Here is an 18,852-nt window from a genome sequence, read left to right as displayed (position 1 = left end):
CATCTTGCTTTGCTCCTGAAGCTTGGAGCAAAGGCGTCCTGGAGTGCAGAGAAAGCCTCTGGCTTTGAGGGAACTCACACCCTTTGACCTCCAAATAATTAAGGAGGTCTAGGGGAGCTCTACCTCTACCTGAGGTAAACTCTTCCCCCCCCTCTTCTCCCGAGGAGGAGATTTCCAAGCTGCAGGACAGTTGATTTTCACTGTCTCCACGTGCTTTTACACATTCACAGGGCTGGCAGCCCAAAGAAAGCTGCCATCAGTGCAGCATCCCCACTGGAAGCTTTGGTGATTTGCAATTCTTATGCCCTGACTAAGGAAGCAACAGGAAAGAGATCCCCAAACCTCAGCCCTGAATATCTTGCACTGGTGGGCTCAGATTGGGATTCCTAGAGCTCACTGCATGCAATTTAAGAAAAATTTAATAGTCTGGCATACTGGCTACCCTTAATTAGACATTACAAACCTGGATGCACTGAAGTAAGAGCTAAGGCAGGAAAAAACCCCTGAAAACGGGCAGCCATGTACTGAGGAAAACCATGGCTGTGAAGAATTTTGGGAGGAATGCGCAAACCTGACTGGAAGCTAAAAGTGACATCCAACATTTGAAAATGATTGGCACAGAATATTGGACACTTTAAATTTCTTTTCCATCTAACAATTTTTTTGCCTTGACTTTTAGCATTTTATGGGTTGGAAGCTCCCCTTTTGGGAGCAGGGATCTTTTTCTGCTGCCTCTATTAGTGTCTTTTGTTTTGGCTTAACAGTTTAAAAGCTTGTTTACCACAAGTCTTCCCTGACCAGATCAATTAATCTTGTGCAATTTAAGTGTGTCATTCACACACTTAAGGCACAAAGGGGGGAATTGAGGGAAGTCAGAGCCCCAGAGAAGGAAAAATTAAAAGGGCAGGAAAATATATTTTTCTCCAAAAGGATTTTTAAAAGCATTTTTTGAAAAGCAGAAACCTGCCCTCAAATCTCTATCCCCAACCAAGAGCCAGCCCTATACAAATGCAGATGTAAAACCATCAGGAAGGCTGGAGCCAGGGAACTCAAGAAGACAAAGAGAAAATCTACATACCTCACTCAAACTCTAAGTCAGTAGCCCAGCCCCAGGGAAGCAGGATATGACTTTTGGGACATAATAGGACTAACCCATTACTATCAAGTATACCAGAGAGGCACACCTAGGCTCAGGTCAGAATACATGACACGGAAATAGCCTCAAAGTTCATGCCATAGGAGCAGGAAACTTCCAAACAAAAGGCTAGAGAGAGCACCCTTTGCCCATGTGCTCTTCCCTTCTCTCCTCTGCTCTTTCTGCTTTTTTCAATAAACTGTATCCATCTTCCCAAAGCAGTCGCCATGTTGCTTATTTATTCCCAGCTTGGATGAACCAGGATGAAGACTTTTTCTAACAATCAACTTAGTACTTTGGAAGCTGAGCCGCAAATTAATCCGCAAATGAAAAGCTGAAAACACAAATGGAAATAATAAAACACAAACTAAATTTATTGGAAATGGACATGATGGCACAACAGATTAAATGAACTAAACAGAATTTTTTTGAAAATGCTAATAAACCGGGGAGATGGCACACATATAGATTGAAAAAAGAAAGAGAAAAAAGATTAATTAGTAAGCTACGGGACTCAAAGGGCGAGTTGCATTGCCATAATGATGTAATGAAAAAAATTATTAAGGACTATTATGAGATACTTTATAAGGTGGAGGTGGTCCCTGAAGAGGCAATTCAGGACTATTTAAAATAAGCAAATCTCCCAAAGGTTCCTGAGAATATGCAGCAGAGGCTGAATGAGAAGATATCAACGATGGAGATTACAGAGGCAATAGAAAGGAAAAGAAAGACAAAACACTGGGACCTGATGGACTTCCTGCAGAAGTTTATGTAGCATTACAAGATACTATAACTCCAATTTTGAAAGATGTATGTAATGGAATCTTTACACAGACAAAAATACCGAACTCATGAACTGAAGCTAATATTACCTTGATACCTAAGGAAGACACAGATCTTACACAAGCAAAAAATTATAGACCAATATCGTTATTAAATGTGGATTATAAAATTTTTGCTGCAATAATGGCAGAAAGAATGAAAAACTTTTTGACTGAATTTATTCATTCAGACCAAAATGGGTTCCTTCCTAGAAGGCAGATAAAGAATAACTTGAGATTTATTTTAAACGTTTTAGAATACTATGAAAATCACCCAGGGAACCAGATGGCACTTATATTTCTTGATGCACAAAAAGCATTTGATAATCTAAATAGGCAATTTATGTTTCAACAGCTTCAAGAAATGGATTTTGGTGAGAACTTTATTAAAGTAATTCAAGCGATTTATAAAAAAACAAACAGCAAGAATACTTCTGAATGGAGATTACACAGATGGAGTTGATATAAAAAAAGGTACAAGACAGCGATGTCCTCTGTCCCCTTTGTTATTTATCCTCACGTTAGAGGTATTGGCTAGAAATATCAGACAAGATAGGAAATAAAAAGATTGGAGATTAAAGACCAGAAATATAAATTATAGGCTTTTGTGGTTTAATTTTTATTTTAGAGGAGCCATTGGAAACAGCTGTTAAACTTTTGCAGAAAATTGAGAAATTTGGAGAAGTGGCTGGATTGCAAATAAACAGGGAAAAGACTAAAGTGTTAACAAAAAACTTAACAGATAAACAGAAAACTCAATTTGTTCAAACGACAAATCTTCAAATAGTTAAAAAAGTTAAATATTTGGGCATTTATTTAACGGCAAAATATACAGCACTAAAAGAAGATAATTATGAGAGATTAATGAAACAAATAAAAATAGATCTGGAAAAGTGGGAAAATCTCCAACTGTCATTGTTAGGAAGAATAGCTATTGTTAAAATGAATATCTTACCAAAGCTATTCTTTCTGTTTCAAACAGTTCCTGTTAAATTGAGCAAGAAATTTTTTGATGATTTAAATGCTGTAATACTAATATTTATATGGCAAAGAAAGAAAGCAAGAATTAAATGCAAACTGTTACAAGAATCCAAAAACAGAGGGGGCTTTGGACTCCTGGATTGGAGACTTTATTACCAAGCAGCTATTTTGCTTTGGCTTAAAGAGTGGATTTTATTGAGAAATAAAAGATTGCTTTATCTAGAGGGATATGATCTTCAACTAGGTTGTCACGCCTTTTTATGGTATGAGAAAACTAAAGCACACAAATATTTCCAAAACCATGCCATAAGGAATGTACTGCTCTCAGAACGGGAGAAAATTAGACATAAAATGTATATGAAAATACCGGAGTGGCTTTCAACAATGGAAGCATTTGCTTACCCAAACTTGATTAACTGTGATAAATTGGTTAGCTATAAAGACATTTTGGACAATGAAGGAAAACTGAAAGATAGGCAAGTTCTTCAATAACAAGGTATTAACCTAACATGGTGGTCCTATTTGCAAATTCAAACAAGATATGAGAAAGCTATAAAATTTACTGGATTTTATAAAGAACAGACTCCGCTGGATAAAATTTTGTTAAAAATGGATGAGAATTTGATTAAGAAACTTTACAAATTTCTGCTAAATTGGAAGATGGAAGAAGAACAAGTAAAAGAAACAATGATAGTATGGGCAAAGAATTTTGGATATTCTATAGATTTCGAAGATTGGCAAAAACTTTGGGATAAAAATATTAGACTTACAAAGGCAGCAACATATAAAAAAAATTATATAAGATGTTTTACAGATGGCATACGACACCAGTTCGATTAGCGAAAATGTTTAAAAATGTATCGAATATTTGTTGGAAATGTGAAAACTGCCAGGCACTTATTATCATGCCTCGTGGACATGCCCTAATGCAAAGAAATATTGGCTTAAGATTCATAGATGGCTGGAAAAGATGATGAAAATACAGATAGAATTTAAACCGGAATTGTTTTTGCTAGGAATAATAAGATCTGATTATGGTAAAGAGAATGATTATTTAATATTACATGTTTTAACAGCTGCAAGAATAGTATTTTCCCAATTCTGGAAAAATGAAAATTCGCCACCTGATCAAGCTATAATTATTAAAATTTTAGATTGTGCAGAAATGGATAGATTTACACTGGAGATTAAAGAGAAAGATGATTCAATTTATTTTAAAACTTGGGAAAATTTTTACCAATGGTTAGAGATATGTAAATGATGGGCTTTTAACTAGGTTTTAGATTTTAGGTCAATAATATTGTTATTTTTAGTGTGTTTAAAAGATAATATGATAATTATGATCATTTGAGAATGTACTAATGATGATAATGTTGATTAGATGAGATTTTAATAATTTTTTTTACCTATTTAAAGGAAGTCTATCTATCATTTTTTCTTCATTGCATGATTGCTGACTACGATATGAATTATGTTATTTAATACTTAGATCCGGACGGAAACTTGTTTGTTAAAGCATGAAATTATTGTTGGGGGTTGCCCCCATTATTGAATTTACCCTACCCCAAATTCCACATCCCTCCCTTTTCCCATACCCATATTGATCCTATCCTTTTTTACCTATATAAAATTTAATAAAATATTTTTTAAAAAACTGAGTCATGTTCATTGAAGAAAGCAAGGGCAGTCAGGTAAGTAATAGTGTAGGTAGTCCTTAACTTATGACCACAACTGAACCCTAAATATCCATTGCTAAGCAAGGCAGTTGTTAAGTGAGTTTTGCCCCATTTTACTACCTTTCTTGCCATATTTGTACACTGCAGTTGCTAAGTTAATAATATTGTTGTTAAGTGAGACTGGTTTCCCCAATGACTGCTTATCAGAAGGTTGTAAAAGATGATCACATAACCCTGTGATTCTGCAATTGTCATAAAAACATGCTGGTTGCCAAGTGTTCAAATTTCGATCATGTGACTATAGGAATGCTGCAATGGTTGTTAAATCTGAAAAATGTTCAGAAGCTGTGAATGCTCCAACATTGGAAGTTTTTAAGAAGAGATTGGACATTTCAGATTTGTCTGAAATGGTATAGGGTTTCCTGCCTGAGCAGGGGTTGGACTAGAAGATCTCCAAGGTCCCTTCCAACATTATTGTTATTGTTGTTGTTGTTGTTGTTATTATTATTATTAGTCCCTGGTTTCACAGTGGTTAGAATGCAGTATTGCAGGCTAACTCTGCCCACAGTCTGGAATTCAATTCTGACAGGGCTCAAGTTGACTCAGGCTTTCATCCTTCTGAGATTGATAAAATGAGGACCCAGATTGTTGGGGGCAATATACTAACATTGTACATCACTCAGAGAGCGTGCTATAAAGCACTATGGAGCTGTATATAATTCTAAGAGCTATTGCTATAAGTCATTATTTCAGTGCCATTGTAAAGTCAAATAATCACTAAATGAATGATTGTAAGTCAAAGACAACCTGTACTATTGAAAAGTGCATGGATTCAGTAAACTCTGTCAATAACAAATTTAAAATCTTGGGATGAAGGTAAAATTATTTCAATCTTTAATTCTTGCCACTGTGGAATATGCCCTATATTTTGACATAGTTTGATTGTATTCTTTTTTTTTAATTAGTGTATAACCTATCCAGGTAGCATTTGCCCCTGGATACAGTCAATATATGATTGAATGTCCTGTCTGATCTAGTTCATTGATAGTCCTGACAAACAGATCAGGTATCCTGGTCTCTGCTACATACAGTATCTCAAAAATATCAGAAATGAGGAGGTGATAAGCCGCCTGGGAAAGCCAAGGGAAATCATCAAAACAATTAAAAAACAAAAATTAGAATATTTCGGATATGGGATGCGACACCCAGAAAAATACAGCATACTCCATTTAATCCTCCAGGGAAAGATTGAAGGCAAATGAGGTCCAGGAAGAAGAAGAACATCATGGCTTCAAAATCTAAGGGACTGGTTTGGACAAAACTCAGCAGCACTTTTTTATGCGGCTGCTGATAAAAACAGGATCGCCAACATCTGATAATGGATATGGCACAACAAGAAGAAGAAGGAATGGTTTTACTATAGTGCCTTCTTGTTTTTTATTCATTCACTAGAGTACTCAATAATTGCTCTTTTTTATTACCTGTACAGTCTAACAGAGAGAAATGGCATAATATGCAATATTGCCTCTATCACTATGTGGCATGAAGGCATCAAAAATGATACCATAAAACTCCAACATTCATCATCAACATATCTAGCAGTTAATGACACAAACAAAGAAAACATGTGGGTTTACACCAGACATGTCAAACACAAGGCCCAGGGGCTGGATGCGGCCTGCAAAGTAGTTTCATGTGGCCCGTGAAGCCATCCTGTAAACAATGAGGGAATGGCCCCCACTGTCTTGGCCCTGGCCCAGGCCGGCCGGGAGCCAATGTACAATTTTGTGGTGGCCATCTATGCTGAAATGCATCAAGTCTTAGCTCCAGAAGGCCGTCTAGAAACAGCGAGGAACCAACCCCTGCCACATCGGCCCCACCCCCTGGGTGCATGCAGGAGAGGTGTCACCCTTTGTGAGGAATGAAGAAATGGACCGTGCCTTGGTGCTTGTCCCGGTCCCACCCCCTTTACCAGAGACCCTCAGATCTGTCCCACTCCTGCCCAGGCCCCCACAGGCACCCTTGACGGGAACGATGTAGAGCTGGCCATGCCCACCCAGTAGGCCACACACACTCCATCCATGCCCACCCAGTAGGCCACACCCACCCTGGCCACACACCCCTGCCCCCCGATGGCAACTGCAATGCTGATGTGGCCCTCAATGAAATTGAGTTTGAGACCTCTGGTTTACACTATTAGGAAAATAACCCTAAAAATAAAAGTCCACATTTTAAGTTGCTGGACAGCATAATTCCAGTTCCAGTTCCTGATGCAGGATATCTTACAGAGTTTAAATTAGTTCTAGTGTCTGATTCTTATGTTTCAGTTAAATTAAGCAATCTGTTTTTGGTTTAGTGACATGAATCATTTTATCATTCTGAGTATTCATAATTGTTTTATTGTATTTTCTTTGGATGCCTTCAGCTAATCTGAGTGTTATTTTATAGTCAAAAGATAATATGTTAATCTAATAAACAAAATACTTGTAGAGGAGTTGACCCTTATTTCTCTCTTTATATGGCATTAAAATGCTTGGTAGCAGTAGTTGTCTAATGAGTCAACTGAATTAATTATTTATGGCAGACAATTCCCATTTCTGTGTTTTCCAGCACTGTGGGCTGTTATTGTAGAGGTAGGGAAATCATGCTTATAAACATACACAGCTTCAGAGGTTTTTTTTTTTTTTTTTTTTGGTGGCCTTTATGAGATCATGGTGTGATCCCTTGAACAATCACAGCATAATTTACTGCCACTTTGAACTGGAAGCTACAAAATTAAGCCTCTGTTAGGCTTAAATGCTACAGCAGCCTATGGACTCTCTCCAAATACGTAAATTTCAACTGTAAAAAAAATCTACAATCTGTATAAATATTGTTGAGAATTTTGAGAATTAGAATCAATACATCTAGGTAATAGCCAGTTTGGGAAGTCATATAACAAAAACAGCACACCGCTTCCTCTTCCTCTTCCCCTTCCTCTGTGTGTATGTGTGTGTGTGAAGGGGGTACCTTGATACATCTTAAAAGTGTTTGAACTAGGGGTGGAATTGCCTAATCATGCACTTCTGCTTTGAAATTTTACCCCATCCATGATGTGCCAGTTTCAAACTATTTACATGAATAGTATTGATTGAAGTCATATGATCAATCACATATGTTTTAAACTTCTTCTCTTTTGACTGTATTCCTAAATTGCTTTTCTCTCTCCTTTGTTCTTTATTTTAATGCATTGCAGAACTCTAAACAAAGTGCAAACTTGGGGTATTGAAATGGAGAGAAACAGCTTTTGTCTATATAAAGAGAGTTTACAGACTTCTTCAACCACCTGCATTCTGATTTTGAAGATACTGAACAAATCATTCACATAATGCAGTACTTGGCAGGCTTCTGACTATGCTGTAGCTACTGTAAAGCCAGAAAACAAATATTTTTCTGCAGAAAAACAATTTGCTAAGATGCGCATTAACTATAGATTTTGTCTATGTTGAATATTTGGCCATGCTCCTCCCATATTGAGTATCTGGCAACCTAGTCCTGACAACTCAGGTCACTGATGTCTTGATGAGCCCCACCAAATCCATCTACAATAAGAATACAGGAAATATTTATATTTCTCAAAGCTACAAGATGTTATTATTGGATGAGAAACTGTTTAAAAATGCAGGTTCTCAAAATAGTCTCCAAACTAAAGCGTGAGCTGATATTTAGAGATGAGTGAGAGTTATATTTGGCAAAGAAATCATATCTTTTCATACACTGGATACGTTAAGCTTTTTCTGACAAATGGTTAGTTTTGCAACCTCTGTCTACAGAGGAAAACAATCACTGCCTAGTGACATATTTCTATACAAGCAGGCTCGACTAGGATCATCAGCTTACCTCCCTTAAACTACCAGCAATCTAAGTCAACAATTTATATTATAGTGAAAAACTGTGATGAATGTGGCTTCAGTAGATCTTTTTGATGAGCTGCCTTTGAGTAAAACAGAGTAGTTCAAGTTGGATGAGTTAGATTATGCAAGTGAGTGTATGTTTAAGTATAAGTTGTGACTGACTCTAGGTGGTTCATTTCCATTTGTTAGCTGTCCAAAGACATTTCCATGGTCATGTGGCCAACATGCTAAGGAGCATGGAACGCTGTTATCTTCCCACTGAAGTGGTACCTATTTATCTACTTGCTTTGCATTTATCTACTTGCTAGGTTTGCAGGAGCTGGGGCAAGGACAGGAATTATGCAGTGCTCAGGTCTTGAACCTGGGCTGTCAGCTTTCTAGTTGACAAACTCAGCATCTTTAACTGTTGATCCATCACGCCCCTCATAAGCTCATAGTCAGATCTTTTCATTCTCACATGATGAATGAAAAAAGATGTCTTCCTTGATCTATTATGCCATTTGGCAATGGTCCTCAAAATTGTATACTTTGGTATACAATTATTTCACAAATACTACACATAGAAGCCCAAAGCACACATTCTGGTAGAGAGATGTTCCCTGAGGATGGGCTCCACCACAAGTCTGAAAGCTTGGAAGATTAAATCTCTGGTCCCAGTGACCGATCCAGATTGGCTCCTGCAACAATTCATTGATTTGTTTTAGTGTGAGTAAGAATAGTATTCATACGTTCTAACTGATGCCCTTTGTATATATGTATTAAATATAGAGAAAAAAGTGGCTAGAGGATTAACAATGAAAGACATGAAAGGAGATGAAGGAGGAGGAAACATTATCTATTTACTTGCTGCAAAGTGCTATAAAATGAGATTTTATACAGTCAGTGCCATTGGGCGTTTTTTACATTTTGTTTAAATGTGACTTCATTTTTTTTAAAACTATAGGACTTAAAAGCTTCTGCAGACAAGAATCGAATGTAGAAAGTGCAATAAATTTCATTCCATAATATTGCCTTCTTGAATCTCAAGTGGTTCAACTTGGAAGTTTTTCTAAAAAAAACCTACCGTGTTTCTATGGGCCTTTTCTGTTTTAGGACCTAACCTTTTAGAATAAATTACAATAGACATGAAATTTGGTCAAAGAAAAATATTTATTCGAAGTAGAAGAAGGTTGTATATCAAGAAGAGATTGGAAACAAATGCAAAACCCACCAAGAATGGCTAAATTCAGAACTTCCCTCCTCCTCCCAAGAGCTAGATATACTAATAGAATGCTATGTTCTTTGGCCTTATTCTAGTTAATTCAAGGATGTAGTCACTGAACAGAATATTTTGTAATATCTATAAAAATGAATTTGGTAATGTTGCAATTCTTCCTTTTCAATAATAAATAGAAGAGAATATGAAAAACTCCAGTCAGCAGATGGCAGTACTTTATCTCTGTTACATAAAGCACACAGGAATAACAAAATGTGGATACAAGTTCCTCAGTACTATGGGTCAAAACCAGGTGTCCTAGTATTTAGTTGTGCCACAGGAGGCACTCCTTTTTGCAATTGCATCTAAATTCAAAATATAAGTACTTTTTCTTTAATTGGAAAGTCATTGCCATTAGCTAAATTCATATAATGCTTTGAGTTCAAATCAAATGTTTTAGCTAAATGGAATAAGAGAATTAATCTAAGTTAACATTACTTCAGAGTTTGATGAACTCAGGTGAATTGAGGATTGCAGCCTCCAACTATTCCCAGTTTTTGAAGGGGACATAGTGACCCATCGTCACAAATGTTCAAGTCAGAAATAGTAGCAAAACCTGTCTGAATGCATAGAACTTTTAAATGTGGTTCTTGGGATCTGATCCAAAAGGCATTCTAGTTGGATAATGGATATCCATTAGACTGACAAGATATTTAAAATTATTAAAATTATTTTATTTTAATAGCTGAAGAATTAAATATGTTTAAAATCCTGAAAAACACTGGGAATATATAACTCACTGGGTGAATTACTAGCTAAACTAGTTAAGTGCCTTAAAAAAAAACCTCAACACACAAGCATTCTAGCAGGGAAATGAACCATAATCTGTTTTAAAACAAATAGATTGTGTACAGCTGTCCCTATATGCAAGGGAAAATGATGATTTAATGTTGATTAAGACTGAAGGTCTTTGAAGTGAGCAAAGCAGGAGTCCACAGAATGTCTTTCACGATCATTATCAGTCTTTCACTGAAGGCAGACTTGGTGCCAAAAGCTCTTTCCTTAAACTAGTTAAGGTAGATTTGGGAGCAAAGGCTTTGTGGGCTTGAAGAGAGCTTCTCATTCACAGGCCTCTGATGTCTTATTCTTTTAGCAGTCCTGATGCTTGAGAATAAACAGATCCACCTTTTTCACTGGTTAACTACAGAAAGGGGGCAAGGTCCACTGCTATTTGCCTTTTGGTGTGAGTCAGCCTAACAACTGAGCATGCATTCGGCAATAAAGTAAAATCAAAGCTTGTTTTGGAGCAGATGTTTTAGTAGTAGGAATAATATTTGGACTTTCCTTCCTTCCTTCCTTCCTTCCTTCCTTCCTTCCTTCCTTCCTTCCTTCTTTCCTTCCTTCCTATTTTAATTCTTTAGAAATTTTTAAAATTTTTAATGAACTAAGAGGAAAAAAATAAAAAATCACAAAAAAGAGACAGACACTTAAAACAGGGAAGATAGTGATGAATTTTTCAAGACAGAAAACAAAGGGTCAAGAAATTTTGTAAACTTTTGTAAAACTGATACTTCACAACAGGAAAAATAATTTTTTAGAAATTTTAAATTTTTTAACAAACAAAAAAAATTATGGACATAGAGACTGACATTATAGTGACTTGCAAAATATGTCATACGTTTGAGCTTATGCCCACAGAAGACCTAAACTATATGTATCAAATGTAAATCATATGAAGAAAAAAAAAAGGCTCTTGAAGCAACTCTAGCCATTCCAAAACTCAATAAACAAAGCAAGAATCCCAAACCTAAACAAGAAAACCAATACACCCAAACTGAACACAATAGGGAGCAAACAGCTTCTAAAAAAATGATCTATATATGAACCTAAAGAGAAAGACTGATGAAAACATGTCACTTTTAGAAGAAAACAGCAACCGAGGGCAAAGCCTCTACTATCTACCCTAGCTCATTCCAGTGAAGCCCCTTTGGAACTGAACAATTGCTTTCATAGCATCCCCCTGGAAAAAAAAATATGCAGACACCTATAAAAGAACAGTTACCAATTGTTTCTAAAAAGGATACACAATCCAGGATTCCTGTGATGGGAAGAATAGCATTCCAGATTTCTCTGGGGGAAAAAGGTGAATATTGGTGATAGGGGATTCAATTCTTTGGGGAACAGAAACTATATACTGCAGACCAAACAGTCAATCTAGGCAGGTACGTTGGCTCCCTGGAGCAAAAATCAAAGATGTAACTGAGAAATTTATTAAAATAATCAACCCCACAGATTACTACCCATTTCTTCTCCTACACTTGGGGACCAATGACACAACAATGAATTTAAAAACAATAACAAGAGATTATGAACAACTAGGGAAGCAAGTTAAAGAATTAGGAGGTCAAGTGGTGTTTTTATCTATACTTCCAACAAAAGGCCAATATCCAATAAGGAAATGAACTACTGGCTTAAAAACTGGTGTCATCAAGAAAACTTTGGTTACCTAGACAGGTGGTTCTTAACCTTTTTGAATGAATCACCTTGAGCCAATGAGGAAGTTGTCATCGCTTCCCTCCCTCAACATAACCTCTCAATCACAACATAGGAAATAATTCTTCAATTTATACAAACACTTTTTTTGTTTTCTTTAAAATTGTCATCAAGACATATCGATGCAAATAATTTATTTCCAGTCTTTTTCCCTTATCTCAACTGTGTGAAAAATTTTGGTGCCACCCGTCACTTTATTCTCAAACTTCGTGATACATGTATTTCATTATTATCTTATTTATTCAAGACATTTAAATGTAATGACTACTGAAAACAAAGTTCAATTGCAAGAAAGTGAAATGCCCAAAAAGAAAAACACTAACATTTAATGATTGAATTACAAGTGAAATTTAAGATGCAAAAAGAAATATAAAAAGGGCATAAGAACAAACTGCAATGCAGGAACTAAGATTTTCAAGACAAAAACTCTGAAACTGAATTAAGATTCGAGGAAAGTATATATAGTCATGCACACTGTAAAAAGGATTAAAAAGACACAAAAGAAATATAATATTGAACTGGAGTGCACGCTAAAAAAGTACAATACAAAGAGACACACAAAATGTTTTACAGAGCACAACAAAAATTCAAAAACGAAGCCGAAAACTCAAACTGGAATGTGAAATCCAATGCAAGCAAATACAATGATAAAAGCTCAGACAATTATTAATGAAAAAAAAATGTATGTACACAAAAAGCAAAAAAAAAAAAGAACATCAATGGCTGCCCTGTGCTTGGTGAGCTGATGCCAATTTCTTGATGTCTGGAACTATTTTTGTTAATCGCATTCTTTTTTTTTTTATTAAAAATTTTTAAATTTTACAAAACAATACAATTCCCTTCCCCAAACCACCCCAACCCTCCCATGCCCTCCCCCGACCTTTCCAGAGCTGAATACAGGCTTAATTAATATTTTTTTCAAAAAATCTTAAAACAAATATAAACCATAAACAAATCTAAATACATTAATTAAAGAAATTGTAAACTAGTTAACAATAATATATGTATAAAAGAAACAAAAATACAAGAAAATAGGAAGAAAGAAAAAAGGAAAAAAGTCTATAAAATATCTTAAATTTTAAGTATAAGTTATTGAAAAGCTAAATAATATTTTTTGATATCCAACTTATATTGTATAAAGTCTATCCATTTTTTCCATACGAAAAAATACTTCTCTTGCGATTGGTCTTTCAAGAAAGCTGAAATCTTTGCCATTTCCGCCAAATAAGAAATTTTAAAAAACCACTCTTGCAAGGTAGGCAAAGATTCCTTCTTCCAACATTGCCCTACTAACAACCTTGCCGCTGTGATTAAATTTAACATCAATATAGTCTGTTTAGTATCTAATAAAACCGGTTCATCAAAATTTTGTGCCCAGTTAATCGCATTCTTAAATCACCACGCTCAGAGATCTTCAACATGTTCCTTGACTTAGAAAGGATCTATTGGATGGTGCTGAAGCCCCTCTCCACTAAGTAAGTGGAAGGAAAGGCTAAAAGAAGCAACTTAACGTCTTCCCACAATATTGGGTAAGTGTTCCTCATTTTCACCCAAAAAGCTTCGTAGCCATAACTCTGAAAATGTGACTGGGCTTCACAGTCGTATTTCAGATCTGTCAGTGGTTCTTGCAGTTTGGGATGAAGTTGTGCAAAGTCTGCTGTGAAAGGATTTAGCACCCAAGTGGGCACTTCCAGATTTATCAGATCATAGAATCTGGTTTCCATATCTTCTTTTAGTTGCTTCAAGTGGCAGCAAAAAAGGTCCAAATCTTCTTCTTGGAGTTCACGTTCATTACCAAGGCATGGGAACTGGTACATCTCCTGGTGACTCATATTGCTTGCAAGGAGGTCCAATTTGGAAATAAATGAGCAGATTACTCGGTTGGCCTTAAGAGAATTGATTTTACCTCCTTGCAGCTTTATGTTCACTTCATTCAGCTTGTCAAAAACATCAGCAAGATAAGTTACATCCAGATCGAAGCTTAAGAGAACTGCTTAGACTTGGGTCAATGGATTCAATAAATTCGACAACTGTGTCAAAAAGTTCGCTGCAAATACTTTCCTTTTGAAAGCCATCTTACTTCGGTGTGAAAAAGGAAATGTTCAAACTCCTTGTCATTTTCTTCACAAAGCTTGTGAAAAAGTCGGTTCAAGGGATTTGACTTAATTTTATTCACAGCATTAATGAGGTAACATAGAGACTCGTGCAAATGGCCACTCAAATTTTTTGAGACAAGGTGCTGTCTATGAACGACACAATTGACAGTCATAACTCCAGGTACAACCAATTTTAGATGAGCTTGAAATCCACGATATCGTCCAACCATGGATGCAGCTCCGTCAGTTGCACATGCCACGATGTTTGTCAAAGGGATGTTTTTCTCATTAAAAAACTCTTCAACCTTTTTAAATATCAAAGAACCTTTTGTGTCGGTGGCTAAATTTCAAACAAATAACAGTTCTTCTCCAATTTCTTCATTTCTGTTGATGAAATGGACATAAGCCAATAACAAGGCTTCATTTTCACGAATTGTTGACTCGTCAATCTGCATCACAAATTCTGTATTTTTCAAGGTATCAATAAGCCTTTCTTCCCCATCAGCAGCCATTTCATCAATTCTTTTTGAAATGATGTCATTGCTCAAAGGAATCGATTGCATGATAGTGCTTGCACTGGGCCCCAACTTGGTGGCAACAATTTGTTTCACTGCTGGTAAAATCAGTGTTTCTCTGATAGTGTGAGGTTTGCCACATTTTGCTATCAACAAAGATACTTCAAAGGAACAAATGTCAGTGTTGAGTGACAATTTTCCAAATAACTTCCAAACAGTACTGCGACCCTCAAACTTGGCCTTTAAGGATTGGAAAAATGATGCCGGTTTGATGGCTTTATCCAAATGAAATCTTACCAAATGGTCTTTCAGTCAGGAAGTCTTCATCACTTCATTTGAAAATGTTTTCTCACGAAGAAGACAAAACGAAAGCTGTACGTTGGAAGGAGATGGAATGAATCCCAATTTTAGGTATTCTGTCAAATATTGGTGACACTTCTCGGCCATGTTGAAAGGTCCTTGAAATGAAAGGCACTACCTGCAAATTAAATTTTCGACTGCACTGGAACACTAGAAAAACACACGTGGACCTCGATAAACCTAGTTTCAACAGTTACGTTGACATTACAGCTGACGTCACAGGAGACAGCCACTCAGCATGCAATGTTTCGAAAGAAGTGCTCTCCCCTCCATCACTGCCCATTCTGGCCAATGGCACGCCACTGTGTGGGTAGAGGCTGCTGCACAACGTGCATGAAGATAAGCGATGTGTATTCACATATGTATGGCATTCTGTACTGAAGCTAGCTGGAGGAACATTTGAAAACACAATTCAATCCACTAATAGCGAGCAATCTGATGTTTTTGTACGACAGATATATAGCAATTCACTGTACAAAAAAATCTCAAAAGTGTCCCCAAAACTTCTCACTCCATCACCCCATATTGCCCCCTTTTCGTTCCTTTGCCCCCACGTCGCCCCTTTTCGTTCCATTGCCCCCCTGAAAAATGAAATTGCTCCCTGAGGGGCAATATCACCCAGGATAAGAACCACTGACCTAGACCATGGTTGGCATGGCTACTGGCAAGGGATGGAGTGAACCTCACAAGAACTGGAAAGAATATATTCAGAAAATGACTGGCTCATCTTATCAGAAGGGCTTTAAAATAAAATTGAGGGGGGAGAGGGCATTCTTCAAGACCTTTAGAATCTGATTCCTAGAAACCAATCATATAAGGAGGTAGGGAGCAAAGAGAAAGAAGAAGAAGAAAAGGAAAAACACAGTGAAGTACAGAGTGATAGAAAGTTGGAAAACCCAGATACAAACTAGGAGATATAAGAAACATGCTCAAGACCCATAAAGGACTCACATGTCTATACACAAACACTCAAAGCTTAGGGAACAAACAGGGTGAACTTGAAATACTAGTACATGAAGATAAATATGACAGTGGGCTGAAATTCATGACTGGAATGTACTGATGGAAGGATATAAACTATTCAAAAGAAACATACCTAACAGAACAGGAGTTGGAGTTGGATTATATATAAAAGATCACTACATCTCTACATAAATCCACAAAAATAAGGATGAAAACCTCCTAGAATCCATATGGGTCAATATAAAAGGAAAAAAGAATGACATTGCTATAGGCGTATACTATAGCCACCAAACAAGCAAAAGAAATAGATTAACTTTTTGCTAAATAATTAACAAATGTATGCAGGAAATATACCACAGTGTAATGGGAGACTTTAACTAATCCAAAATCATCTGTGAGACAAACTCTGCATCAAGTGGGAGATTGAAATTAATATAAAAAAGGTCAGAGATTTTATTGTAAGTAATTGCTCCCCCCTCTCTCTTCGCCCCTCTCTTTATCTCTCTCATCTAAACATCCTTCCTTCCTATTGGAATTAAGGTCATTATTAAGAGTTTGTGGCATATTCTGTAAATATATGTACACCCCTTGGTTCTTTTACTACAGGTTAGATGAGTTAATCAATATATAAGAATTTTATTGGTCTGAGATATAAATGAAATAAATATATATACAGTAGGAATTACTGTAATTACAGCTGGAAACAATACATTTGCACAATAAATCAGGATCAGGAAAGATATTTTACAGCTTGAGAGATGGAATTTGTATCGACTCCAATTTACAAACATCTGAGTATATGATATGTCATTCAGCAGGGAAATAATACTACTAAATGGAGCATGACAATAATCTTATACAATTATTTTTGAAAATTTATCTATGTTTAATTATTTTTCTAGAAGAAATGTTTGGGGAATGTTTCTGTATGGGATGCCAATTTTACCAATTTTAGGTACATGTTTTTATTGGAATAAAGTTACCGTATTCTGTAACTCAATTCGATATGGACCATTTTTTGAAAAGTGATTCCCTTTATTGGGTAGGATAATACATGTACAGTTATAAGGTGATTTAATGACCAAAAATGATTGAAGGGGAAAACTATTTCAGCAACTTTCATCTCCTCTTTAGAATGACTATTAGCATGCTTGCAGATGGAAGGTGAGCATTATATTGTCAACTAGTTAGTTAACAATTAGTAAGCTTTGTAAAAAAATCCCCTGAGCAGCGAAATGACTCCCATGCAAAGGCTGCTGGTAAGCTTACAGCACATTTTAGCAAAATAACCCTGACACAAACAGCTCCTTTGAACTATAAACCATTCAATTTTACACTTTTTGTGCTACACACTAGAATATTTCTCACTTGATTGCTACTAATAAAAATCAATGATCCATTCAAAGGCCCTCATATCTCCCATATGAGACTTGAAGGAAACTAGTTTCTCCCAGTTTGGCAGAGAAGAAGGAACATCCTTCTTCCTTTGAAGTTGATAATTAGGATGTTTACAAGATAAAAGAATTCAGAAATTTATCTGTTTAATTTCACTGCTGTCAGGCTTTAACAATCTCCCCCTCCTTATTTCTCCTCCTACCCAATGTCCTTTCACAAATTCAGCCTCTCCTGCCCTTTAGATCTCTTTTGAAATACTGATTATTTTCTTTTGTCAGCATGTAGGAAGACTGTGGTGTTTGTATGTGCATGTGCATATAAGAGCCAGAAGGAAAGAAGAGAGGGGGAAATGAGCACCATTACAAATATATATATGTAATGAAATATTACATAAATTTAATTCATACCCAACTAGGCAAACAAATTAAAAACCAACATGAATCAACAGTTGTGCAATTTTAAATTCTTTTTTTTTTTTTTTACTTTAAGCAGTCTCTAGTATAAAGTCTTTAATTCTGTAATCTAATTTTAGGTCAAAGTTAGTCATCACACATGTAGATAGGCTCCTTTGAGATCTGAATTATTTTCAAAATATGATGTGTATTTTACACTTTAGTTTTCAGCAGTGATGATTAGAGGAGATATAGAACCCCTAAAAAGAGCTTGGCAATCTCAGAATGCTACTCCTGCCCAGGTCAGAACCATGATGTTTAATAATTTCACTGTGATACACAATGGTTGATTTCAGATGAATCATGTTTTATTTGCAATTACTTTATGAGTGACATCTGTTGCTACCCAAGGTGGTTGTTAAGTGCCAGATTTTATGACCATTATTTTTTCCACAGCTTTTAACTGAATCACTATAGATGTTGAGAGAATTGCATGGCCATTTGGCAAATCAGGCTTCCCCATTGACTTTGCTTGTTGGAAGATGGCTGAGAAGGTGGCAAATAGCAACCACATGACTCCAGGAGACTGCAAGCATCAGGGTCCAGTAAATATGTGCCGGCTGCCTAGTGTCCAAATCCTGATCACGTGTCCTTGAGGAGTCTGCAATGGTTGTAAGTCCAAAACCAGATGTAAGTCACTATTTTCAGTGCCTCTGTAATTTTAAATGGTTGCTAAACAAAGGGCTGCAAGTCAAGGACTCCCTGCACTGAGCTTAAAACTTCTGTAGATTCTATTTATTCCATTCATTTATTTCAGATCCCAATCAAGTTATTTAGTTTACTCATGACAGGGATCCTATAGCTCAGTAAGTAGCAG

At 36.2% G+C, this 18,852-nt stretch overlaps 1 pseudogene; it reads right to left on the bottom strand.

Moving 5' to 3' along the window:
- Positions 1 to 10,072: 10,072 nt before the first annotated feature.
- On the bottom strand, positions 10,073 to 15,312 carry LOC120310431 (annotated as a pseudogene).
- Between the last annotated feature and the right edge of the window lie 3,540 nt (positions 15,313 to 18,852).

The sequence above is a fragment of the Crotalus tigris genome, unplaced genomic scaffold (genome assembly GCF_016545835.1).
Source record: "Crotalus tigris isolate CLP2741 ecotype Arizona unplaced genomic scaffold, ASM1654583v1 scf7180000018183.1131761, whole genome shotgun sequence".
NCBI classification, from domain to species: domain Eukaryota; kingdom Metazoa; phylum Chordata; class Lepidosauria; order Squamata; family Viperidae; genus Crotalus; species Crotalus tigris.
The sequence above is the reverse complement of the archived record's forward strand: the minus strand, read 5'-3'. Positions and strand labels throughout refer to the sequence as shown.